Source organism: Dasypus novemcinctus, chromosome Y (genome assembly GCF_030445035.2).
Source record: "Dasypus novemcinctus isolate mDasNov1 chromosome Y, mDasNov1.1.hap2, whole genome shotgun sequence".
NCBI lineage: Eukaryota > Metazoa > Chordata > Mammalia > Cingulata > Dasypodidae > Dasypus > Dasypus novemcinctus.
Window position 1 is genome coordinate 11,372,787 of NC_092216.1, and position 11,197 is coordinate 11,383,983.

Here is an 11,197-nt window from a genome sequence, read left to right on the forward strand (position 1 = left end):
AGGTTGAGGGCAAAGGAAATGGAATCAAGTCAATTATAGTCAACATGGTTGACCTTGCAAGGCACTTATTTAATTGGCCTCCAATGCATCCATTCAAATATTTGGTTGTAAGCTGGGAGCACAGTTTGATATTAAGAATGACCATTATGGGAAGCAGACTTGGCCCATCGGTTAGGGTGTCTGTCTACCACATAGGAGGTCCGCGGTTCAAACCCTAGGCCTCCTTGACCCGTGTAGAGCTGGCCTGTGTAGGGGTGCCCCACGTGCAGGGAGTGTGCCCCATAAGGAGAGCCGTCTAGTGCGAAAGAAAGTGCAGCCTGCCCAGGAATGGCATCACACACATGGAGAGCTGACACAAGATGACGCAGCAAAAAGAAACACAGATTCCTGTGCTGCTGACAACAACAGAAGTGACAAAGAAGATGCAGCAAATAGACACAGAGAACAGACAACTGAGGCAGGGGAGAAGGGGAGAGAAATAAATAAAATAAATAAATCTTAAAAAAAATAAGAATGACCATTATATTATCAATGGATCTCATGAGGTGAATAATCTACAAGACATGTTGAATGGTGTAGCAGTTTGATGCAGTTTATGAATTCCAAAAATAGATAATGGATTATGTTTGTGAAATGGGCTGTTCCTATGGGCATATTTAGATAGGATTGGATTTAGAGGTTTCACTTGATTAAATTATGATTAAGACTTTGATTGTCAGTAGGCCATTGAGTCCCCACCCCACCACCACCAAATGATATCAGTCCATTTCCACATGCTGTGGAAGAGGAGGAAGATGAAGGGAGAAGGATACAGCTGGGGAAGCTCGAAGGTGCAGAATGGATGAAATCAGTGACAATGCAAAAGTTTTGACCATTGAAGATAAGGTCAACATTCTGTTTGATTTTGTTAAGAAAAAGAAAGATGATGTTATTGACTCATCTGACAAATTATTGCTGAAGTAGAAAGACTGGATGTAAAAGACATGGGCCCTCTTGTCTTGACTGAAGTTCTTTTTAGTGAGAAGGTTAGGAAGCAAATTAAGAAATACAGGTACCATTTCCTGTGATTTTTCCATAACAACAAAAAGTCTCAGTGGTGCCTTCTTGGTTTGGAGTGCATGATAGTCATGTGTCAAGATCAGCTCATATCCAAGATTCCATGTATCTTGAAGGAGATGTATGATGCAGACCTTTGGAAGAAGAGTTCATCATCAGCTGACGAGAAAAGCGCTCTCAAATTAAGTCTCAAAATAACTTGCCAAAGAGATTCATGTCAAAGCATAACCACTTATAAAATGGTTGAAGAAAGCAGAGGAGGAATTTTTGGTGGTGAAGAGGAAGAAGATGAGAACATAGAGGCGGTATATTTGAAGACCAGTGTACCAGAAGTTGAACTGTGAAGTCTCACGATAAAGTGGATGACATTGATATTGTTACCATTTAAAATGATAGATGCAACCTAGCTTAACAACGTAATACTACAAAATTTTTGCATTATCAGAAATACAAGAATGTGCAAAAGCTAAAATGTCTTAACATCATGTTACACTTTATACTAAAAATATTTTACTGTGGCTAGTCTGTAATTAAACCAATGACACATCTAGGAAGTCCATACAGATTGTGGGCAAATGTAGTTTGATTATTTATAGCATGTTTCTTTTTGAAAAGCTAGTGATGGACTCATGAATGACATTTATATAATTATTAAAAGTTTAAAAAAATTTTTGGTCATTCTTCAGAGTTTCAGCTCCAAATGACTTAGCTGAGATAATTGGCTCCTTTTTATCTATTGCAGAATCTTGGTAGGATTCTAGGAGCCCAGTAGATATGGTATTTTTAGATGTTGACTGAGACTGGGAAAAGTTCTTCAACAGAATATAGTCCTAAACTAAGTTGTAATTAATTACCTTAATTCAGCTGATCCTAATGGAGTAATTCTTCCCTTTGCTTTGTTCAACTGTCTTAAAAATATCCTGTTTTTCAAACAACTATGTTTCTTGATTAAAACAATGTTAAAATTAAAAATCAAATGAACCCATAGCTAAAATCAAACTCAATGTTGAAAGGTTGGAAGTTTTCTACCTAAAACAAGGATACATGCTTTCAGCATTGTTATTCAATATTGTCCTGGAAGTGCCAGCCAGAACAGCAAGGAAAGAAAATGAAATCATAGGCATTCATATTCCCAAAGCAGGAATAAAATTACTTTAGTTAACAGATAATATGATCTTTTATGTAGAACCGCCGCCCCCAAATCCATAGGAAAACTGCTAGAGCAAAAAAAAAAAAAAAAAAAATCAAGGTTGAAGGCAACAAAATTAATTCCCCCAGATGAATTGTTTATATACATACAAAGAATATTCCAAAACTCTGTTCTTAAAAGATTGTAAAAGAATGAAATACCTACACTTAAATTTAATCAAGGTGATAAGGGACTTGCACACTGAAATCTATAAAATACTCTTGAAAAATTAAAGGTGATCTAAAAAATGTTATGACAACACATGCTCAAGGATAGAAAAACAACATTAATAGGATATCTCTATCAGCCAAGGAAATCTTGAAAGTCAATGGAATCTCTCTCAAAATCCAGCCTCCTTATTTGCAGAAATGGAAAAATGATCCTAAAACTCACATGGAACAAAAAGAGCTCCAAATAGCCAAATGAACACTGTAAAAGAACATCACAGTTGGAGGTCTCACACTTCCCCATTTCAAAACCTACCATAAAACAACAGTAATCAAAACAATGTGATGTGCATCTATGCTAAAACAAACAAACAAACAAATAAATGAAGGTACTGCTATAAAGATAGCCCTATAGGTCAGTGGAATAGAATTGAGAATTTAGAAAGGAAAACATGTATCAATGGCCAATCCGTTTTTAAGAAGACTTCCATGTAAATTAATTGGTGAAAGAACAGTCTTCACAAAAATGGTTTTGGGAAATCTAGGTATTCATGTGTAAAACAGTTAAGTTGGGCCTCTTTTCACAATAATGGCTACAAGCATAAAACTCCTAATAGACATCAAAGGAAGAACCTTCAATAACTTGAATGCAGTATTGATTTTTTATGTATGGTGCCAAAAACATGAACAACAAAAGGAAAATAGATAAAATGGACTTCATCCAATTAAAAACTTTTATACATCAGAGGATAATCCAAGAAGTTAAAAGTCAGCCTACTGAATGGGAGAAAATAATAGCTAACCTATATCTGATAAGAGTTTAATATCCAGAATACATGAAGAACTTCCACTATTGAAAAACAAAAAAGAACCAATTTAAAAAGGGGCAAAGAGGTGGCGGACATGGCCCAGTGGTTTGGGCATCCGTCTACTACATGGGAGGTCCACAGTTCAAACCCCGGGCCTCCTTGACCTATGTGGAGCTGGCCCACGTGCAGTGCTGATGTGTGCAAGGAGTGCAGTGCCATACAGGATGTCCCCTCGTAGGGGAGTCCCATGCATAATAAGTGCTCCTCGTAAAGAGAGCTGCCAAGCATGAAAGAAAGTGCAGCCTCCCCAGGAATGGTGCCGCACACACAGAGAGATGGTACAACAAAATGATGCAACGAAAAGAAACACAGATTCCTGTGCCACTGACAACAGAAGCAGACAAAGAAGACACAGGAAATAGACACAGAGAACAGACAACCACAGGGGGGTGGCGGGGATATAATATAATATAATATAAATTAATATATATAAATAAATATTTATTTATTTATAAATAAGTAAATAAATCTTTAAAGAAAAAGATAATTCAAGTTGTAGTTGAATTATTTTTTTAAAAAAAGGGAACAAAGAGACTGAAAAGATATTTCTCTAATGAAAATAAACCAATGGTCAATATGCACATAAAAATATGCTAACATCATTGGTTATCATAGAAATCAAGTGAAAAACATCACAAAATACCACTTCAAATCTACTAGGATGACTGATATAAAAAAAAAAGAAAGAAAAAGTTTGATGATAATGTGAAAAAATGTAACTTATTGTGGATGGATTTGTAAAATGATGGCTCTACTATGGAAATCAGTTTGACAGATCCTCAAACTGAGAGAACATAGAATTAACATATAACCCTAGAATCTGATGTATTGGTACCTATCTAAAGACATTGAAATCAAGGACTCAGACAGAAATTTGCTCAAGTGTTCAGAAGCACTATTCACCATAGACAGAAGGTGGAAGCAGCCCAAGTATTCATCAATGGGTAAATGAGTATTCAAAATATAGTATATACACATAATGGAATGATTTTGGTCATATAAAGGAATAAAGTTCTGTATGCTACAATATGATTGAATCTTGAAGTCATTGATGTTGAATGGAATATGTAAGAAACAAATGGACAGAAAGTTTATTATTCCACTCATCTGAAATAGTTGGAATATGCAAATTTATAGGACATAAAGCAGATCATGGTTTCTTAGGGCAGAATCATGGAGAAAGCAAAATAGAAAGTTCATGTATAACAGGTGCAATGTTACTGTTGGAGCACAACATTTTTAATGTGATTAATTCCACTAAATTGTATGTTTACAATTGGTTGAGATAGGCATTTTTATGTTGAATATCTACTTCCACAATTAAAAATGTAAGGACTTCAGACATGGATAATTAAATGTAATTTATGATCCTGGGCTGGATCAAAAATAGAGCAGAAAATGCCGAGAAATCACTGAAACAATTGACTACATACTATATGCTTTAAATCAATGAATATCTTTGTTCTTAAGATGTATTCATGGATATTTTATGGGTTCAATGACCATAATTTATACCACCTGCTGTGTAATACTTCGAAACAATGGTAGATAATAGAGGATGATGAAATATAGGTGGATGGTATAGGTAGATAAATTAATAGATAGATGACAGACAGACAGAGAGATAGATACATAGAATGATACAATAAATTTGGCCATTCTTGAAAGCTGGTAAATCTGAGCTATGAGTTGAAGGTATATTGGAATTCCCTGTACTAGTTTCAAATTATTTTTGTTGTTGTCCTCTATGTTTGAAATTATTGCAAAATAAGAAGTTTTTTAAAAATCCCTATTTTTCTGGGTTCAACTAAAATAATCACAGAACTGGGAGGATTTTCTCTAACTTCTCTAAAAAAAATTTCTGACTTTTAACTTCCCCTTTCAATACTCTTACTCATATATCTTTAGATATGGTGAAATCTTAGGTCTCTGAGAGGAAACTGATAGGATCTTGATAGATAACCTTATCAAGACCACTGCAGAATCATGCAATAAAACCATTACTAATTTATAATATATAAGAATGGCTTATATGTTCATAAATGTTACAAATATTTTACCAAATTATTTTATTTTCATGTACTAAACTGAAATTTTCAGTTATATTGTAATTTTAAGATCTCTCCATTGGAATTTTAGCCTCATTCCACTTTTGTCTTTGAAAAATTCATTTTTACTTAAAAAGGCCAACTTAAGAGACACAAATTTCAAAATCTCCACTACTTGTATTCTGAAGACAAATATTATAAACCACTTATACTAATATACTAATTCTGTACTACAGAGGTGTTTTCCCAACTTCCTCTGTATTTAACCCTCACTTGACATTCATATTTTTGCTTAAATTTTGAGTACTCATTTGAGGACATGATCTTTTGTTTTTGTTTTTAGCAATTTTTTTTTCAGATGAAATCATTGTAGAAGTCATAATACCAAAATAAATAAAATTACTTACTGGCACATCTCAGGAACTAACACATTACTTCCCCCATGTGGTAAGTGGGTGATTAATTGTCCTTCATTACTACACACATGCACTGGCTCAGTTTGCTCACCTCTACCATGGAGTCAGAAAAAGTATACATGAACATTAGCAAGTTTTCTTTGCTTGGGAAAATTAAATACTTGATTCCATCTCCAAATTTTCACATTTCTCAGGTTCCACTTAATATATATATATATATATATATGTGTGTGTGTGTGTGTGTGTGTGTGTGTGTGTGTATGTAACATGTATGTGTGTGCATACATATATATATATATAATACATTGATAATTACATTGCGGGAAGAATTGTGAATAAGAAGTTAAAGTATAATGTGATGGCACTGGGCATGCAGGAGCAGGCATAAAAAAGGAGTTCAGTGTGGACTCCTGCCTCAGGAATGTAACCTCTTCTTAGTCTGGAGACTTTATCCCAAGCATCATAACTCTGTCTTTGCCAGTTCCATATCTTAGCTACACATTGATTATATGGCCCTGTTATCATTCTCTGAATAGCAACACACACTTATTTTATTTTTTTTTAAGATTTATTTTATTTATTTCTCACCCCTTTCCCAACCCCCACCTCTCCCCCTGCCCCAGTTGTCTGTTCTCTGTGTCCATTTGCTGCATGTTCTTCTTTTTACCTGTGTCTGCTGTTGTCAGCGACACAGGAATCTGTTTCTTTTTGTTGCATCGTCTTGCTGCATCAGCTCTCCATGTGTGCAGTGATGTTCCTGGGCAGGCTGCATTTTCTTTCGCGCTGGGCGGCTCTCCTTTCCAGGCATACTCCTTGTGTGTGAGGCTCCCCTACATGGGGACAACCTTGCGTGGCAGGCCACTCCTTGCACACATCAGCACTGTGCATGGGCCAGCTCCACAAGGGTCAAGGAGGCCTGGGGTTTGAAACGCGGACCTCCTATGTGGTAGACCTTATCCAATGGGCCAAGTCCACTTCCTAGCAATAACTTTAAAACAGGACGTTTTGCAGACTTCATGTCTCTCTTCAGGGCAGCTGGCCATCTCCCATGGACAGGTACTGTTGTCAGGAAATGCTTTTTGTGTGTGTGTGTGTGCAAAAGTGTATAGATAACTTTAATTGCAGCTCAGTTGAACAGTAGAATGCTTTAATCACTCAAGAGTAGCAAAATTGGCAGAAGAGTTGAAGTTTCAGAACCCTTTAAGAGCAGCAGCTCCTACATTCTGATCCAAGTCTCACACAGGAGGAGATGCTCTGCCTGGGACCATGATTCCCATCTGGGACTCTGGCTGGCTGTTGAATGGGCCTTCCCGACCTCAAGAAAGACCAGATGTTAGGTTTCCCCCTTATTTGGTGAGTTATTGTAAACATTCTCTCTCTTTCCCTCTCTCCCTCTGCGCTATCTAATTGGTTTATTGCATTACATTGCGAGCAATCAATAACAATGATCACTTAATTTTATTGTTATTGGATCACCTGCAGATAAATTATCAAATAAATTACTAGTTTTGATTTGTGTCTTGAGTCTCTGCCCTTTCCTTAGTGAAACACCACCTAAATTTGTGATGATGATAAACTGACTGGTATTAGGTAAGAGCTATGTCTCAATGCCTATCCAATTTGATGCCATCAAACCATTCATAAATTAACATAACTACTGGTCCAGGAATGATCTTAGCAAACATTTGTTCCACTAAGCATCAACCTTTCCCTCTTCTTTTTATATATGAGGAAACAGAACCCAAGGGTATCTAAGTGCTTGAAAAAAGGTAATAGTTGAGGACAAACTGCTTTGGAAATTCAAGAACCTTATCTTACAATGGAAACCAGCTTCTAACGGTCCCTGCTAGGGTCATGAATGACTGTGGTAGAAATAGTAGTTGTATTTATAATGGTATTAGTAGCATTGGTTGTGGTAATAATTGTGGTCGGGGTGATTATTGTGGTGATAGTGATGGGAATACTCATGACGGTGATAAGTGGTGGTGACAGTGCTAGTAGAGGTAGTTATACTGGTGATAATGGAAATGCTAGTGGTTAGTGTTGATGGTGATAGCACTAGCAGTAGAGGTGGCAATAGTGGTGGATGTGGTCTTAGTGATTGTTTAGTTATGGTGGCAGTAATCATATTAGTGGTAGTGGCCATGAGTGATGTAGAATCCAACAGGTAGGAGTGACAGTGTTACCTTTTTTCTCTACTACAAGAGAAGCTTCTTTTCCTTCTTTACAACTGTTTCAGCAAAGAAGAAAGCAGTCTGATTGAATGGATCTATAGTAGGGTATAAATGACTAGAAGACTCCCAAGGTAAAAAAAAAAAAAAATTGATATAGGAAAATTTAACTGATGATGTTACAAACTGGGTAATTGAAAGAAAAAAATTAACTCATTTTCATAGATGACCATTTTATTCATCTCTCTTAAATTTTAGAATTATGTTATAAATTCTGGACGGTGAGGCAAATTTATTAACCCAGAAACTGGCAACCTGAGGATTCACTACCTCTTAGAAGTTGAACTAATGTCTGTGGATACAGCAATTCACAGTTTTAAAATGTTCTTTTTAAATTAAAAACTACCTTTGTTGCCCATATTTATTAACGTTTTGTGTGTGTGTGTGTGGGGGGGAGTCTCCTGAGATTTTAACTTTGTAATAAAGTTTATTTAAAATAAAATTTTGCATATTTGAAAAAAATACTGAAAAAAGACTGTAACCAGTAGGATGGTGTAGATATTCCAACTACAATTCCCATTACAACAGGAATATGTGGGAGGAAGAAACAGGTTCCCTTTCAAGTCCTATGTAGGAGATCTGTGTGCTGATACCAAGTTGACGCAAACAAACAAGTGTAAGATGGAACAATGGAGTACACTAGGAGTGGGTCATGGGAGTCTCCTATAAGAGGTGCTGGTATTTATTCCAAAGAGCAACAGCCATAAAAGTACGATGTTTTTCCTGCTTTCAAGGCCAAAAGTTTGTACTTTTGGCTCTGGGCCTTGGCACTCAGCCTCAGATCTTGACCTTGCTGTGTACTCAGGGATGGGAGAGGAAGGTACTCCTTTCTGGCAACGGCTTCCTGTTCCTTACTCTTTGTGCTAAGACCACAAAAAGGAAAAAATACTCAATTTCACAGGCAAGTCTTGGGAAGGTGTTTTCCTGAAAATCTCCTTGTTATTGACATAGCCTGCCATGATTTATTACACAAATGCTGGAGATTCAGATGCCTTCACCCCTCTTATTTAAAAATGACTTAGAATTTATTCTCACTGAAATGACTTACCTAAAACCAACCCTTTAGATATAGAATACACAATTGGCCTGATTTGACAGGAAGTGCAAGGGTCTCCCTTCTCTAAATACTTACTTATCTGCAAGTTCCTGAGTTTTTGTTGCTGACGTCTTAATAGTTCCTCCATAAGAGGCAGGAATAAAACTTTAATTTTTATTAACAATTCACTTTCTCATTCCCCTTTTGGAGACAATAAGCTGGAAGCCAGGTCATAGGGAATAGAGATGAGCTATTTGCCTGACAGTAGGGAGTTTCCTCACCATATTCTGAGAGAAGAAAGGAAAAAAAAAAAACTGGAGGAAATTGTGAAAGACAAGTGACAACTGCCTTTGGTGAGAAAGCTGTACTTCAGCTGTACTTTTTAGGACCTCATAACTATAAGGTTTTACCCCAAATTAGTACCCTTTATAAAAGACAACAGATTTCTGGTACTTGCATCAGCACAACTTTGGCTGACTAATATACAATCCAAACATGCATCTACTGATGAACAGATACATAAAATATTGTATATACAGTGAAATATTATTCAGCAATAAAGAGATGAAGTACCATCACATGCTACCATACAGATGAAATATTAAAACATTATACCCGTGAAAGAAATGAGCTATAAAAGATCACATATTGTTTGTTTCCATTCATGTGAAATAGTGAGAACAGTAAAATCTAAAGTGACAAAGATTTATGGATTCCTAAGGCTAAAAGGATTGGAGGAAAATGGGTAGTGACTACGGTTGACTGCAGGATTTATTTTGTGATATATGAAAATGTTCCAAAATTAGATTGTGGTAATGGTGGTCATATACCCTGTTAACATACTAAAGACCAATGAGTTGTATATTTTAAAAGGAAGAATTGCATGGTATACAAATGATATCTCTATAAAGCTGTTTATAAAAAGGGGGCTTGTGCCCAAGACAAATCATTATAATTTTATCATGAAAGCTACAATTTTTATCTGATCCAATCATTTAGAATTATACACTAACTTATAAAATTTTTTCTGCCTATATTTTGATTTCCTAGCTACATTTATTAATAAATTTTCATGCTTCTGCATATAACATTTCTTAATGTTTGTGGGTTTAATTTATCATGCATTTTGAGTAGTAGTAATAAAGTAATTTATATCAAACTAGAGCTGAAGATAATAGGTTATCAAATGTAAATATGTTGAGCACAACCCATAAGCTACATTGTTTTTGTGAAATGACTAAATGGGAGAGAAAAACATGGTGTGTTTCACTTGAGGCTTTATATAATTTGCTTTTAACGTGGTAAATCTCTTGAGAATTGATGAGTTGGGTATGTGTTATCTTTCTGGCCTACTAGAACTTACAAGTGTTTGTTTAAACTGATATAGCCATTTCACCATTCATAAACTCAAAGAATAACAGGAGCCACCTATATTTTCTAAATATATTAATTCATGAGTTTAACAAATATTGATGAAAAACCTACTGTATGTGCAGCATTTAAACAAATTCAGTAAATAATGAATGACTATCCAGGTGTCATTTGTTAGCAATGTTGACCAAATACCGAGGAATTGGAATACTAGCTAATCGCATTTGATTTGCCTTATTGTGTTAGGTTCCTATAGTTAATATAGCAAATGATTAAAAACATAGCAGTTTAAATCAACACAAATTTAAGGTTTTCATAGTATAGTTCTGGGGGTTAAAGTTCTCAAATGGCTTGGGCAAAATCAAGGTCTCCTCAGTGCTACATTCCTTCTGAAGGTTTTAGATAAGGATCCTTTTTCTTGACCATTGCAGCTTATAGAGGACAACTACCTTCCTTGACTCTTTACACCTTTTCCATCTTCAAAGCCAGGATATAACATCATCAAAAGTCTCTCTGTCTTCATCTCTCTCTGTTTCTCTTTTTCTCTGTCTCTGTCTCTCTCCCTCATTCCTACCATATACAAGCACCACATTTTTCATATTCTTGTCCCACTTCCACTTTACAAGTACCCTTGGGATTTCCTTGGGTCCATGTGGAAAATAGAGGATAATTTCCTCACCCCAAAATGCTTAACTATATCTAGGAAGTCCCTTTTACCTTGTAAGGTAACATAATCACAGATTTCAGGAATTAGAGTGTACACAGATGGAGAGCAATTATTCTAATACAAAGCATACATGTACTCATCAGTATT

General features: G+C 35.8%; 1 pseudogene; it reads left to right on the forward strand.

Annotated features, from left to right (window-relative positions):
* LOC139438245 (eukaryotic translation initiation factor 5 pseudogene) overlaps positions 1-1,444 on the forward strand; it is a 144,461-nt pseudogene extending 143,017 nt beyond the window's left edge.
* Positions 1,445-11,197: the final 9,753 nt, after the last annotated feature.